At 33.7% G+C, this 16,824-nt stretch overlaps 1 pseudogene; it reads right to left on the reverse strand.

The window, feature by feature from the left end:
* The window catches only part of LOC129081724 (actin-like protein 8), a 32,624-nt pseudogene extending 16,830 nt beyond the window's left edge, over positions 1–15,794 (reverse strand).
* Positions 15,795–16,824: the final 1,030 nt, after the last annotated feature.

Raw genomic sequence — 16,824 nt, forward strand, 5'->3', positions numbered from 1 at the left:
AATGGAAGCATATACCGTGCTCATGGATTGAAAGAATTAACATCATCAAAATGTCCATATTATCCAAAGCAATTTATAGATTCAACACAATCCCTATTAAGATACCAATGACGTATTTCACAGAAATAGAACAGACATTTCAAAAATTTATATGGAACCATAAATGACCCCGAATAGCTGCAGCAATTTTGAGAAAGAAACACCAAGTAGGAGGGATCACAATACCGGACATTAAACTGTACTACAAAGCCACCATACTCAAAACAATCTGGTACTGGCACAAGAACAGACCATAGACCAGTGGAACAGAATAGAAAGCCCAGAAATAAGCCCAGGTCTCTATGGTCATCTAATATTTGACAAAGGGGGCAGAAGCATAAAATGGAGCAATAACAGCCTCTTCAACAAATGGTGTTGGGAGAGCTGGACGGCTAATGCAAAAAATTGAAATTGGATCATCAGCTGACACCATACACAAAAATAAACTCAAGATGGATAAAAGACTTAAATAGAAGTCGCAACACCATCAAAGTCCTAGAGGAGAACATTGGCAGGAAACTCTCAGATATCCCACGCAGCAATTTTTTCACCGATATGTCTCCTAAAGCAAGGGATATAAAGGAAAGAATAAACAAGTGGGACCTCATCAAAATAAGAAGCTTCTGCATGGCAAAAGAATATATCAGCAATATGAAAAGGGAGCTAAACATATGGGAAAATATATTCGCTAATGATACATCAGATAGAGGTTTGATCTCCAAAATATATAAAGAAGTCACTCGACTCCACTCCAAGAAGACAAACGATCCAATCAAAAAATGGGCAAAGGACCTGGGCAGACGCTTTTCCAAGGAGGAGATAGAGAGGGCCCAGAGGCATTTGAAAGGATGCTCAGCATCACTAGCCATCAGAGAAATGCAGATCAAAACCACCATGAGTTACCACCTCACACCAGTCAGAATGGCCATCATAAACAGATCAACAAACAACAGGTGCTGGCGAGACTGTGGAGAAAAGGGAACCCTGGTCCACTGTTGGTGGGATGCAGACTGGTGCAGCCACTGTGGAAAGCAGTGTGGAATTTCCTCAGAAAGCTGAAAATGGAACTGCCTTTTGATCCAGTGATTCCCCTGCTGGGACTATACCCTGAGAACACCAAAACGCCAATACAAAAGAACCTATGCACCCCAATGTTCATAGCAGCACAATTGACAATAGCCAAGTGCTGGAAGCAACCTAAGTGTCCATCAGTAGATGATTGGATCAAAAAATAATGGTACATATACAGAATGGAATACTACGCAGCAGAACAAAAGAAAGAACTACGAAACCTTGCCACAGCGTGGATGGAACTGGAGAGCATTATGCTAAGCGAAATGATCCAGGGGGCGTAAGACAAATACCATATGATCTCACCTATAAGCAGAACCTAACCAACAATAGAAAGATGCAAGGAAAATAAGAGCAGCAACACTGAAAGGAGAAGAAATCAACAGAGACAAGAGGGAAGGAGGGGGGTGGTGAGGAAATGGAAGGGAAGGGGAATGTCAAGGAACATATAGCAAGGACTCATGGACAAAACCAAAAGGGAAGAGCTGAGGGAGGGAAGGAGGGAGGGAGCAAGGGAAAGTGGTGGGGGGAGGCAGAGACAAATGTATTTGAAAAAATAAATTAAAATAAAATAAAAAAAAACATGTATAAAAGACCCACAGGCAAAGACAACTGGGGAGTGAGATTGAATGTGGGATATGGGAGTGGGTACGGCAGGAGAGAGTAATGGGGGGAAAATGGAGACAAATGTACTTGAAAAATAAATAAATAAATAAATAAATAAACCATTAAAAAAATAACCATTTTAACAAAACCAAAGGGGTAGAGTTTAGGGAGGGTTGAGGGAGGGATGGGGCAAGGGAAAGTGGTGGAGGGAAGGCAGAGTCTAATGTAGTTGAAAAAATTAATTAATTAATTAAAAAAATAAAAAATACAAATAACCATTTTAACAGGTGTTAGCTGACATCTCATGGTTTTGATTTGCATTTCCCTGATGATTAGTGATGTTGAGTACTTTTCTATTTGCCTGTTTGTTATTTGCATTTTTCTTTGAGATATGTCTATTCAGTTCCTTTGCCCATTTTTAAATCAGTTTATTTGTTTTTTTGCTATTGATCATAGAAGTCTCTTATATGTTTTGAACATTAACTATCAGATGTATGGTTTGAAAATATTTTCTCCATTTCTGTAGTTCCAAAGAGTTTGTGTATGGGCGTGTGCATGTGTGTGTGGAGGGTAAGTTTTTCATGTCCTCTGCAAACAAGTGATTTTACTCCTTCCTTTCAGATGTGAGTCCCTTTTATTTATTTCCCTGCCTCATTGCACTGGCTTGGACTTCCAGTACTATGTTGTATAGAGTGATGAGAGTGGACAGGGGCATTCTTGCCTTGTTCCCAATCACAGAGGAAAGTCTTTCAGTTTTTTATCATTGTGTACAACATTAGTTGTGGACTTTTCATATATGGCCTTTATTATGTTGTGATATGTTTCCTGTATTCCAAAATTTTTAATGCTTTATCATGTTGTATGTTGTCAAATGCTTTTGTTTTGGATCTATTGAGTTGATCAAGTACTTTTTATTCTTCACTCTGTTAATGTAGTGTATCACATTGATTGCTTTGCTTATGTTGAAACATCATTGCACCCAAGGATAAATCCTATTTGGTCATGGTATATGATCCTTTTATGTATTGTAAAATGTATTTTTCTAATATTTTCTTGAGGACTTTTGCATCCGTGTTCATCAGGGTCATTAGCTTTCTTTTCCTGTGGTGTCTATGTCTGATTTTGGTATCAAGGTGGTGCTGATCTCATAAAAAGAGCTTGTGTTGCCTCTTCTATTTTTGGAAGGATTTAAGAAGAATTTGTATTAGTTCCTCTTGAAATGTTTGCTAACATTTACCCAGTAAGACATCTGGTCCTGGACTTTTCTTTGTTGGGAGTTTTTTGATTACTGCCACAGTCTCAGTATTTGTTATTAGCTGTTCAGGCTTTTTATTTCTTCTTGATTCAGTCTTGGTAAGTTGTATGTATCTAGGAACTTATCCATTTTTTCTATGTTGCTCAATTTTTCATAATAGTCTTTTATGACTTCTTTTCTATTTTTGTGGCATCAGTTATTCTGTCTCATTTTTTTTTCTTTTTTTGGAGTATGTCTTTAAGGGCAACATTTCAGTAGTTTTTAAGACTTTCTATATCTTTGAACAACTGGTTTTTCAGTTGGACACTTCCAGCTCTAAGTTTTAGAATGTGCACAAATGTTAGAAGATGTCAGTTTTAATTCCATACAATGGCATATGCTGTCTCCTCTTTTGTTTCTAATTTCATTGATGTGAGTCTTCACTCTTTTTTACTTAGTGAGGTGAAGGATTTGTTGAGTGTGTTTACCTTCTTAAAGAACCAACTCTTAGTGTCATCATTTTTTTTCTTTGTTTTCAATTCTCTGTTTTATTTGTTTCTGTTCTGGTGTTTATTATTTCCTTCCTTCTGCTAATTTTAGCCTTAGTTTAGGAAATAACTGAGGCTTAGTTTAGGAAAAAGAGTGGTTTGCCATTAATCACCTGTATGAATCTCTGTGACTTTCTTGCCCTTAGTTTATTCATGTAGAAAATGAAGAATTTGAATCATGTCCTTTGAAGGTCTTTTTAGCTTTAAAATTCAGTGTAATTATGGGTGAGTCATCTTTTTAATGTTATTTTAAATCTAGCTCTTCTAACCTTTTTGACATATTTCATGGCCCAGGAAATAATTCTTTTTCCATCATATTTTCTTTGCCTCTCATTTTGTCCATTGTCTAAAAAATATTTGTCCTCTGCAATGTACAAATATTCTTCTATTTTTTTCTAGAAGTTTTATAGTTTTAGCTTGTATCTTTAAGTCTGCTCTGTATGAGTGTGTAGTGTGAGGTAGGATTTGTAGTTTGTTTCTGGACTTTCTAGATGGTGTTCTTATTTAGATATCTATCTCTATACTAATATCACATTATCTTGATTAATACAGTTTTATAGTAATTCTTAAAGTCAGGTAGTGTAAATCCTACAAGGCATTTATTATTTTTATTTTTGAAACTGACTTGCCACACTTTATATTTCTCAATATATTTTAGTACCAGCTACTTATTTTTAATCAAATATATCACCAGGGATTTTGAATGGAATTGTGTTGAATCAGTAGATCAATTTTGAGAAATGTAATAACTTCACAATATTGAGTCTTCTAATCCAATATGATATACCTTCTATTCTCCTCAGTTTCCAGTGCAGAATTCTTGTCCATATTTTAAGGCTCTTACTAAGTACCTTTTAAAAAAATATTCTAAAAAGACTTCTTAAACTATTTTACTAGTCATTGTGATGTAGAAATACCATTGATTTTGTATGTATTGACTTCATATTTTATGGCCTTGATATATTTACTTACTAATTCTAACAGTTTTTGAAGACCCTTTAGGAATTCTGACATTCTTAATTATATTTTGTGTGAATAAATAGAGTTCTACTTATTTCTTTATAATTTTTATGCCTTTTATTATTTCTTATTATTGCCTTAAATTTCACTGGCTAAGACCTCTTCTGCAATGTTGAGCAGACATTCTTGACATATTTTTGAATTTATATACAATGCATTGACTCCGTTCACCATTGAGTTTGATATTAACTGTTGTTTTTTTTAAAAATATTATTTACCCAGGTGAGAAAGTTTGTATTTTAGTGAGAAATTTTATCACATATTGGTGATTCATTTATTGAATCTATTGAGTTAATTATATGATGTTTATATTTTATTTTGTTAATGGGTTTGAATTTCATTGATTTAAAATAGTAAATGATCCTTGTATTTCTGTGATAAACATTACATGGTTATGGTGTATTATCCTTAATGTATGTGTTACTGAATTTTATTTATAAATTTCTAAGGATATCTTTGTATTTATGTTCATGAAAATATTAGTTTGTAGGGTTATTTTCTTACAATGTCTTTGTATTAGGGGCATGCTCCCCCTGTGAATTGAATTAGGAACATACTGTAGGTTCTAAAGAGTATATAAATAATTTTATTATGCCTTCCTTTAACATTTAATTGAATTCACTAGTAAATGTATTTGTTCCTAGAGTTTTCTTTGTAAGAAGAGTTTCGGTTATAAATTCAATATTTTTAATATATTTTTCTATTTATTTTTTATCCATTTGAAAACTTGTAGCTTTTAATTATTTCATCTTATTTATCTAAACTTTTAACTTATTGACATAAAGTTGTCCTTAAAAATGACTATCTTTTTAATATTTGTAGGATCTGTAGTGATATTTATTTTCCACTTCCAATAATAAAATGTGTCTTCTCTTTTTGATCCCCAGATAAGTCTTGCTAGAGGATTATCAATTTTATTGATCTTTTAAAGAACAGGATATTGGATTTATTTAGTTTCTCTGTTGGCTTTTCATATTCTCCATTAATGTTTTCTTTCTCTTTGTTTCTGTTTCCCTTTTTTCTATTTAGATTGGCTTTAATTTGTTTTTGTTTTAATTATTTAAGGTTAAAACTTAGAAAATTGATTTTAGTTCTTCTTTTCCAGCATCAGCATTTAACTTATAAGTACTATTTTGCCTGCATCTGACAAGTTTTTACTTTTTGTATTTTCATGATTATTTGGTTTAATCACTAAATTATATCCCTTGTAATTTCTTGTTTACCTATTAATTATTTAAAAGTGATTTATTTCTAAGTAGTTAGAGTTTTTAAATGTATTTTTATTGTTATTAAGTTTTAATTCAGCTTTATTGTGGTCATAAGACATACTCATAAGATTTCAATCTTTTAAATTTTAGACCTTTATATATGAGTGAGTAGATGGTCAATTCTGGTAAATGTAGCAAGAATAAGTATTCTGTTTTTGTTGGGTGTAGTGTTCTATAAATACAAATTTACTCTAGGTTAGAGCTAACCTATTTCTGATATTATTTCTGATAGTACTTTCCTTTTGTCTGATTTTTGAGACAATTGAACAATTGCTTCTCCACAGCCTATCAAGTTAAGAATGGTCTTTACTCTCCCAAAGGGTTATAAACACACACATATGTGCACACACCCAAAGGAGAATGAACTAAAAACCTTTAAATATTTACTCTCTAGACCCTTAGGGAAAATGTTTGCAGACTCTGGTGTTAATAACTCCAATTCTAAGTGTGGAATTATCTCCTTTATTTCTTTAATTGCATCAAGTTTTGCTTGATGTATTTTGAAGCTCTGTTGTTTGATCCATGTTCATCTCTAACTGGTATATCTTCTTGATGAGTTGATCATTTAATCATAACGTCTCTCTTTAGCTCCTGTTATTTTTTGTTTTTAAATGTAATTTATGTGACACTAACTTAGGCCTGTAACCTTCTTATCCTTACCATTTGTATGCCATGTCATTTTTCATCCACTTTCAATATATCTGTCTTTATGTGTAATCTATATTTTTTAGACAACATATGCTTTGATTTTTTAAGTGTATTTGGGCAATACCTTCATTTCAGTTTAAGCATTCAGTCTATTAACATTTAATGTAGTTATATAAATAGTTGGATTTGTATCTAGCATTTTATTATTTTTTTATTTACTGCATCCCTTTTGGACTATTTGAATATTTGTATAATTCCAATTTAATTTTCCTATTGACTTTTTAGCAATATTTACTTGCATTATTTACTGATTGCTATAAGGATTTGAGTTCATAACTAACATTTTATAGCACACTTGCAGTTAATATTTTAGCATTTTAAAAAAATATAGTAACACTGCAACATTCTGCTCATATCTTTGACATTATATTTGTCAAAGATATGTTGCAATATCGCAACGCTCTACATTCATACCTTTGATGCTATATTTGTTATTTGTCTTATGTTTACTGACTTAAGCAGCAACTAAGAATATGGAAGCAAAAAATAGTATTTTGCATTTATTCAGTTATTGATAATTTTCAATGCTTTCATTTCTTTCTGAGAATCCAAGTTTTCATGTGTTACCATTTTCTTTCTATCTGAAGATTTTCTTTAGCTTGTAATAATTCTATTTTTATCTGAAAATATTTCTATTTCTATTCTCTAAGGATATTTTTGCTAATTATAGAATTCTGAGTTGTTCATCCTTTTATTTTACCACTTTCATGATTTTTCACTCTTTTCTTCTGATGTATCTATGTAGTTTTTTTCTTATGGCTTTTAAGATTTATTCAGTCTTTAACTTTAAAAAATTTGTTATGATGTGCCTTGATATAGACTTTATTGTGTTTATTCTGTTTTGTATTTGCTGATCATTTTGTGTATAAAAATATATGTCCATCAAATTGTAAAATTTTGAAACCTTATTTCCTCAAATACATTACTTTTGACTCATTATTTTTCTCTTCTTCTGGGGCTCCAATTACATATATGTTACACAGTTTTTGTATCATCTAACAAGTGCCTGATATTCTGTTCATGACTTTTATTTTTTAACTTTTATTTCTGTTTTTCTTATTGTAATGTTCATTGATCTATGTTCAAGTTCACTTACTCTTTCCTTTATTATCTCCATTCAGCTGTTAACTTTATCCAGCTAAGATTCAGGTAGAACCCAAAAGCGAGTTAAAAGCTGCTATTTAGAAGAAGTTCTCTTTTAAAAAATTATTTTTATTGTATTTTCCCCTTATAAATTACCATTTATCCCCCTTAAACCCTCTTCCACCTCCACCCTATCCCCTTAATCATTGCAGATAGTAATGTCCAGTTTCAGAATTTCCATTTGGTTCATATTTACTGTTTATGTTCATATGGTGAGATTTCCTGTTTTTATTTTTGAGAGCATATTTATTGTCCTTTATTGATGGTAATTATCATAGCCACTTTAAAAACTTTGACTGTTTTTTCTTACATCTTAATCATCCTGGAGTGATTCACAGCCATTTTTTTCTTTCTTTTTCTTTCTTTCTCTTTCCTTCCTTCTTTCCTCCCTTCCTTCCTTTTTTTATTTTTTGAGAATGTATTTCATTTTCCTGGGTCTTTGTATTTTGGATAATTTTGAATGGTATTTTAGACATCATACATTTTCTCCAATGCTTTTTTGTTTTTGCAAGCAATTTTCTTGACTGAACTTGAACTGGAAACTTTATTGAATTGTGACTGTGTTTTAAGTTCTGATTGTTATTTTTAGCTAGAATTTGAGTCTATTCTATGAATGTATGGTTCATGAGCCACTCAAAAGATATAGATAGGTATATTTTGGAATTCCCCTTTAGGCTCTTTCTGTTCCAAGGTTCTCCCACTATATTCAACAGTTAGTTTTCCTAACTCAGTTTTTTAGTTATACAGGTAAGAAAGACTGTAGTTTTTCCCACTGCTTCACATGTGGACCCATGTACACTTGTCCCTAAGCTAAAGGCCATAAAATGAGATCTACCTTCTTCTAAGTGTGATTTAGATATCATACTCTACTGAAAGAAAAATCACTGATTTCATTCATGGCAACTCAGATTACTTGATAACTTGTTGTTTCATGATCAGTCATTCAACCTCAATTAAGACACAATGACAAGCACAGAGTTGTTCTTTGTTTGTTTGTTTTTTTGTTTGTTTTTTTAAACAGAGATTGCTGGCTGAAGAGGGTAGAATTTTGTTCTCAAACTCAGGCACTTCTCTTTGGTTTTCCTGCTGAAACTTGCCACATGCTATGGGCTCCATATAGCATCCCAAAAATCTACAGACACTTTGAGGATCTTTTCAAATTACTGAGTCATTAAAATTAAGTGGAATAACATCTTGCCAAATAGCCCAGAAGTTTATTTCATATATGAATGAGAACAATATATTCAAATATAAAAAGTATTTTCTTAAAATTTAAATGGGTCAATTAATCATAATGTTTTTTCTTTTTTAGTTGTTTCATTTTTATTGTTGACACTATTAGAAATGCCTCCATTCCCCACCTTACTTTGCCCACCTCCATCCCCTGCCTCCATCCTCCTTTCCCACTGGTTATCAGCACATTGTTGTTGTGTCTATAGGTTATGAATATATGTTCTTTGGTAACCCCTTAATCTTTTTTCATCCAGTTCCCCTTTGCTCCTCCCCCTCCCTTCTGATGCTTGTCTGTTCCATGTATTAATGCCTCTATTTCTATTTTGTTCATCAGTTTATTTTGTTCATTGGATTCCACATGTGAGATCATATGTTGTCTTTCTCTGGCTTATTTCACTTAGCATAACAATCTTCAGCTCTATCTATGCTGTTGCAAAAAGTAAGATTTCCTTTTTTGTTTTTTTATGGCCATTTTGTATTCCATCATGTTAATGTACCACAAATTTTTTTATCTACTCATCTCCTAATGAGCACTAGGGCTGCTTCCAGAACTTGGCTATTGTAAACAATGCTGCTATGAACATAGAGGTGCACATATTTTTTGAAATGGTCTTTCAGAATTCTTAGGATATATTCCTAAAAATTGGGATCCCTGGGTCAAAAAGGCAATTCCATTTTTAATTTTTTGAGGAAACGCCATACTGTTTTCCACAGTGGCTGCACCAGTCTGAATTTCCACAAGCTATGCACAAGGATTCCCTTTTTCTCCACATCATCATCAGCACTTGTTGATTTATTGATGGTGGCTGCTCTGGCAGGTATGAGGCAATATCTCACTGTGGTTTTAATTTGTGTCTCTCTGATGATTAGCAATGTTGAACATTTTTTTTCATATGTCTTTTGACCATCTGTATGCCCTCCTTGGAGAAGTTTCTAGGCATGCCCTTTACCCATCTTCAATTGGATTGTTTGTCTTCCTGGTGTTGAGTTGTATAAGTTCTTTAAATATTTTGGAAATTAAACATTTATCAGATTTTCATTGACAAATATTACACTACATTTCCTTTTAATTTTGTTGATGGTTTTTGTTGTTGTTTTTGGGCAGAAGCTTTTTAGCCTGATGTAGCCTCATTTGTTTATTTTTTCTTTTTTTTCTGTTGCCCTAGGAGATGCATCTGCAAACATATTGCTATGAGAGGAGTCTGAGATTTTACTGCTTATGTTTTTTTGAAGGATACTTATGGTCTCACAACTTATATTTAAGTCTTTTATCCATTTTGAATTTATTCTTATGCATGGTGTAAGTTGGTGGTCAAGTTTCCATTTTTTTAAATGTGCTTGTCCAATTTTCCCAACACCATTTATTGAAGAAACTATCTTTGTATGTTCTTGCCTGCTGTGTCAAATATTACTTGCCGATAAAGCCATGAGTTTATTTCTGGGCTCTCTCTTCAGTTCCATTGATCTATATGCCCATTCTTATTATAGTATCAGGCTGTTTTGATTACAAAGTCTTGTAGTATAGTTTGATTTCAGGTATTGTGATACTTCCAATTTTCTTCTTCTTCCTCAAGACCAGTGAGGCTATATGAGGTTTTTTGGTTCCATATACATTTTGAGGATATTTGTTCTGATCTGTGAAATATGCCATTGGTATTTTAATAAGAATTGTTTTGACTCTATAGACTGCTTTCAGTAGCATGGGCTTTTGAACACACAACCCAAAATCTATAGGACACAGGGAACTCAGTCCTGAGAGGGAAGTTCATAGCACTACAGTCCTACCTCAAGATGCAAGAAGAATCTTAAATAAACCATCTAACCCTACACTTAAAAAAAAAAACTAGAAAAAGAAAAACAAACAAAACAGAGTAAGTAGAAAGAATTAAATAATAAAGAGCAGAAATAAATAACAAAAACTAAAAAACAATACAAAAGATCAATGAAAAACCAAGAGCTGCTTTCTTGGAAAAAATAAACAAGATTGACGAACCTTTAACCAGACTCATCTAAAAAGAGAAAGGACCCAAATAAATAAAATAAAAAATTAAAGAGGAGGAATGACAACTAACATCACAGAAATATAAAGGACTATAAGAAAATCCTTTTTATTAATGAAAATAGTTCCCAGTGTCACAAATTTTCTTTGACTTTTTGGAGGTGATATTTGGGCATGTTGTAGACTATTGATTCTCCTGAAATTTTATAGGATTTATTCTTCATCCTTTGTCATACATCAGTAGATACTTACCAGGGTACCTTGAGACAGAAGGCAGGCTCTGGTCCTGCAGAGGCTACTCTGCATCGTCATGGATGGGGTAATAAAATAAGTCATCCCAAACACTTTTCTCTCAGTCTGCCAGGGAAAGGGGTGGCACTTCCCTCTAGTGGAGAATGCCCTGAGCCCCTGTGTCCAATGGCTTTTATTGAAAGGGTTATCAGAGGGGCTAGGTTGTAGGAATGTACAGGTGATTTCCTTACATCAGTATGTTAATGTTTACAGAGAATAGATCATGTTTTGAAGAAAACAAATGGCAGAAGCACACCAGTTTACATGGGTCTGAGAGAGGACGAGTAAACATGAGAGCATAAACATGAGTGCCAAAGGGTTTAGGGTCAGGGTCTGTGAATAATGTAAATTACCTTCCCAGCATGAGCTGGTTATCATAGCTTTTGAGGGAAAAACAAAGCATGCTTCAAAGGGTGTAATTTACTTCTAGCCCTTATCTCCCCTGGGAACTGCCCAATCCAGTTTAGGGCTGACTCCAGTCCTGTTTGAAGCCTAAGCCAGGCAGGGGTAGGAGAGCTGCCAAGAGATAAAGAGACTTTTTTCAGGTAGAGTGAGGACCTCAGCCATATCAAAGCCAATGGTTGAGGGTCTTTTGCTCTTTCTTCATGTCCCCCAAGTCCTTCCCACGATGGCCATGTGGCTGTGCCTGTCTTAGGTTGCCCCTGCCATTGAGGGGTTTTATCCATCATTGACTAACCAGCCATCTTTCGAAGCTAAACAGGGTGATGTGAGGAAGGCAGGGGCTGCACCCCTGCCAGGAGGACAGATTTTGTCTCCTCAGTGGCCTATTTTCCCAAGGCTTCCTTTATTAGCTCCAGCCTCTGAGCCCTCTCACCTATTGGTGATGCTACAGTTCCTGAAACCATGCGGGATGGTTCCCAACAGTACCTAAGTTATATGACATTTTCTTATCATTAGGCCTCAAATTTATGATGTCATCATTGTAGTGAACTGTGTGTGTGTGGGGGGGGGCGTATAATAGGATCAAGTCTTCTAACAATTGAATTAAGTATGAAAGAGAGCTATAGAATTGAGTGGTTCTCAAGTAAGAATAAGAAGTATATTAATATTCTAGACAAGTAAAAGAAAGATAGATTCTGTTTTATGATTTTTTTAGATATGAGAAAGAAAATTTCTTCTGAGTCAAGCACTGCTTGCTGTTTGTATAAATGTCTGGTATTTGTTGATTTACTCCAGGAAATAAATGTTATGTGGAATAGCAATTGAAATAACTATTTAATAAGTTTATGATAATCCACTATACTATCCAAGATTTTGCAAATTTTTTAAAATAGCAAACTTTTGCAAAAATAAGTTAGAAATATCACAATGTCTTGTGTACCATTCTTTCTCAGGCTTAATTTTTTAATTGTTACCTGGTGAATTATTGGCTCTGACTCATAATCACTATGAGTCAGTAGTAGGGATGGATGGTTTATATGTCCACAATGGTAAGAGTTGCCATTCATGTAGACTAAAATGAGAATTATGCCTACTAGAATTTGCCAGCATGGGGTCCATCTGGGTATAGAAACTTGGTATTCCCTTGCAAGGTACCAAGTATAGATAAATTCATTACAAGGCCCTCAAACAAGTCAAAACCTGTTTTATTAATTGGGTGAAGGAAAGCTGGTTCTGCTGAAATGAGAATCTCAATAAGGTTTAGCATTTGGATATACTCATAGCCATTGGAAATCTTCCAAATGTCTCTCCCAATTCTTGATGTCTCATTCTTTCTCATTCAATGTCCCACCAGGGAAAGTATGGATGAGATAGAGAATTAAAACTACATAACAATTTAACAATGATATTTGGCTGCATTAACCAAATTTGCTACAAGAGGCAAGTAATTCTCTTAAGCAGTTTTAGAAGCTCTGCACCATGGACCAGGTACTTAGAATACTGACCTGGTTACTTTATTCTTTGGCTTCTTTAGCACAGCTTCTTTAGCCACTCAGTTTGCTGAGGACTTGACTTCAATAAGCACTTAATTTCAGTAGATTACAGAAGATAATAGTAACTCTTTAACTCTTTCATGACACTACTTCCATATCAAATAACAAATCACATACATATTTTTCATTTCCTTGATGCTCTATTGCCTAAAACCATCTCTACTACCACTCACTGTATATCCCTGTATTTTTAGTTATAAATTACATAAGAGAAATGATATAAATAGTGTATCAAAGAACTAAGCTTAGATGTTATACAACCAGGATTTAAAGATTCACAAGATCTGCCCAATCTGCTCTAACAGAATCTCAAAGTTCTCAACACTCACTTCTTGGTATCCAGTACAGAAGATTTAGAAACTGAAACAACTAAAAGTGATGCAGAGCTACAAAATATCTTTATCTTGTGTTTGCCAGAAGACCTAGTTTCCCTTCACGGTTTCTACTTCTGTCATTCTCCTCCATCTTAAAATTCTTACATGGGCACATCTGTGTACCAGAACATTGGTCTCAGAGATAACCATAATTACAAAAGAGACTGGACAAGGTAGTATCCATCTTTCCCAATCTTAATATTAAAGCACAGAAAGTTATAAGTGAATGAGAGTAAGTGTTGAATGACTCAGTCAATCTACAATATTCACCATATTTGACTTTCTAGCCTAATCACTTTTTTATCACACTGTTTACTATTTTTCTACATCCAGGAAGATTATAAAAATCCTTAAAAATTAATTCAGGAAAGTATAGTCTCTTGAGTAAACTGCATATGGGTTAGGTCATTGATATAAAAGCTTGGTATTAGGGCATGTTGGAAATTACAATTTTTAATGTACTACACTTTTGTTTCAGATGGAAGCCATCAAAGAGAGTCAAAGAAAACTATTACTTGAGTAGTTTCACAGAGAGTGAAGTTTTATATAATTCAAGGATTCTTCCTCCTAATTTTATATTTGAGACAGGAGAATGATAGAATATAAAATCCTTGTATGGTACAACCAAGGGGAATATGCAAACCCTAGTGTCAATTTTAATTCACCTCTAGTTGATGATGAGATTTTATACTTGATTGAGAAATTGAAATTGAGGTGGCAAAGGGTAAAAATGAATTATCTATAAACTTAGTTTATTGACAAACACTGGGTCAACATTAAAGATGAGTGATTGGGAAAAATATCATGAGCCCTTGAAAAACTATCTTAAAACCAGGGACAGAGGATGTTTAAACTGAATCATAGGACATGCAGAGAAATTAAAACAATCTATAAAAATAAAATTAAAAAAAAACTCCTTGTAAGCATTAGTACAGTAAAGGAAAATGTAACATTTATAAAAAAGAAATGGAATAAGGTAAGGAAGCAACCATTGAGGTATTAATCAAAAGAAATGGAAGGAAAGATGATCAGAAAGAATTGTTAGAGTGATAAAAATTTCATATTTAAAATCCATTTGTTTAAGTAAAAACTGGAATTGCTTCTTAGGAGACAGTATTGATAATATAAAGGATAAACTTGAGGTTAATTTTCCAAATACAAAAAACTGTAAAGATGTGAAAATTAAGAGAAAAGGTGTAATACATATAAAGATGACAGAAACCTGACAAAGATATAACTGGTGATCCTGGAAGATAAACCAGAGTAATTTCACAGAAGTAATAATCAAAAATATGATAGGTGGGGGGAGAATAAACTCCTAGAGCTATATATAAAGATTAGAAGATTTTATCACGTGATGGCAGCAAAAAGCCTAAGTACACCCTGGAAAAAATTTCTAGCTATAACAACAAAGTGAACATTTATAATCATTCTGGAGGAGGGAGGTGGACTATGGGAGAGAGAAAAATTGATTTTGCACAAATTAAAAAATAAACCAACCTCATCTTAGACATATCAGATGTAGTTGTATATGCTTGCTGGAGCATTATCAAAATCTTTAGGTTAATGTTATGACTCAGGATTTTGTACTCCATCAACCCTCTCTTTTGAAAAGTCAAAGCAAAATAAACACTACTCATACATGTTCCATGCACCTGCTTGCAATATCTATCTTGAAGTTATCCATCTCTCTGCAAGATAAATCTATATTAATCTGAAATCCTGGAGGAGACATTGTACAGAGAGAGATGACAAATGGGGAACCAGTTAACAATAGGAATAAACAAAAATCTTCTTCCATTGATTTATAAACAATGAAAATATTTTTTCCAAAAGAAAACATTCATTTAGAAAAATAATATAATGAAAATATTTAATTTTTTTATTTTATTTTATATTTTATATTTTATTTATTTTAGTTGTTATTCTATTACAGTTTTCCCAATTTCCCCCATTGCTTTCCCCTGCCCTGCCCACACCAGCTACCATAGTCAATCCCTAACCCATGATCCATGTCCATGGGTCATTTATACTTGTTCTTTAACAAGGCCTTTCCCCTTCTTTCCTCCTTTATCCCTCTATCCGTCCACTCTGGTCCCTGTCAGTTTGTTCTATTTCCATGTCTCTGGTTCTATTTTGCTCATTTGTTTGTTTTGTTGATTAGGTTCCTGTTATAGGTGACAGAGAACACATGGTATTTGTCTTTCACCACTTCACTAATTTCACTTGCATAATACTTGCCAGTTCTATCCATGCTGTCATGAAAGGTAGGAATTCCTTCTTTACCTGCTGGGTAGTACTCCATGGCGTAAATGTACCACCGTTTTTTGATCCACCTGTTTACTGGTGGGCAATTAGGCTGTTTCAGCACTTGGCTATTGTAAATAACTCTGCTATGAACATTGGAATACATAAGTTCTTTTGATTTGGTGTTTCAGGCTTCTTAGGGTATAATCCCAGCAGTGGAATTACTGGGTCAAAAGGCAGTTCCATTTTTAGTTTTTTTGAGGAGATTCCATACTGTTTTCCACAGCGGCTGTACCAGTCTGCATTCTCACCAATTGTGCACTAGGGTGCCCTTTTATTCCTCTTCGGTGCCAAGACTTGTTGTTGATTTGTAAACGATGGCCATTCTGATCAGTGTGAGGTGGTATATCACTGTGGTTTTAATTTCTCTGATGGCTAGTGATGATGACCATCCTTTCATATGTCTTTGGGTCCTCTGTATGTCCTCCCTGGAGAAGTGCCTGTTCAGGTCCTTTGTCCATTTTGTAATTGGATTGTTTCTCTTCCTGGTGGTGAGTCATACGAGTTCTTTATAGATTTTGGAGATATACCCTTGTCTGAGGTATCACTGGAAAATATGTCATCCCATAAGGTTGGTTCCCTTTTCATTTTGCTGGTATTTTCTTTAGCTATGCAGAAGATTTTTAATTTGATGTAGTTCCATTTGTTTATTCTTAACTTTATTTTCCTTGTCTTAGAGGATGTATTGGTGAAAATATTGCTACATGGGATATCTGTAATTTTACTTCCTATGTTTTCCTCTAGGACTTTCATGGTGTCACAGTTTAAATCTTTTATCCATTTTGAGTTTATTCTGGTATATGATGCAAGTTGGTTGTCTTGTTTTATTTTTTTGCATGTACCATTTTAGGTCTCCCAGTACCATTTCTGGAAGAGGCTCTTTTTACTCCATTTTATGCTCTTGCTTCTTTGGCAATTATTAATTGACCGTAGAGACATGGGTTTACCTCTGGGCTCTCTATTATGTTCCACTGATCTATGTGTCTATTCTTATGCCAGTACCAATCTGTTTTGATTATAGTCATCTT

This window comes from Pteronotus mesoamericanus, unplaced genomic scaffold (genome assembly GCF_021234165.1).
Source record: "Pteronotus mesoamericanus isolate MK-2021 breed Mesoamerican mustached bat unplaced genomic scaffold, CSHL_Meso_final scaffold_118, whole genome shotgun sequence".
Taxonomy (NCBI): Eukaryota; Metazoa; Chordata; class Mammalia; order Chiroptera; family Mormoopidae; genus Pteronotus; species Pteronotus mesoamericanus.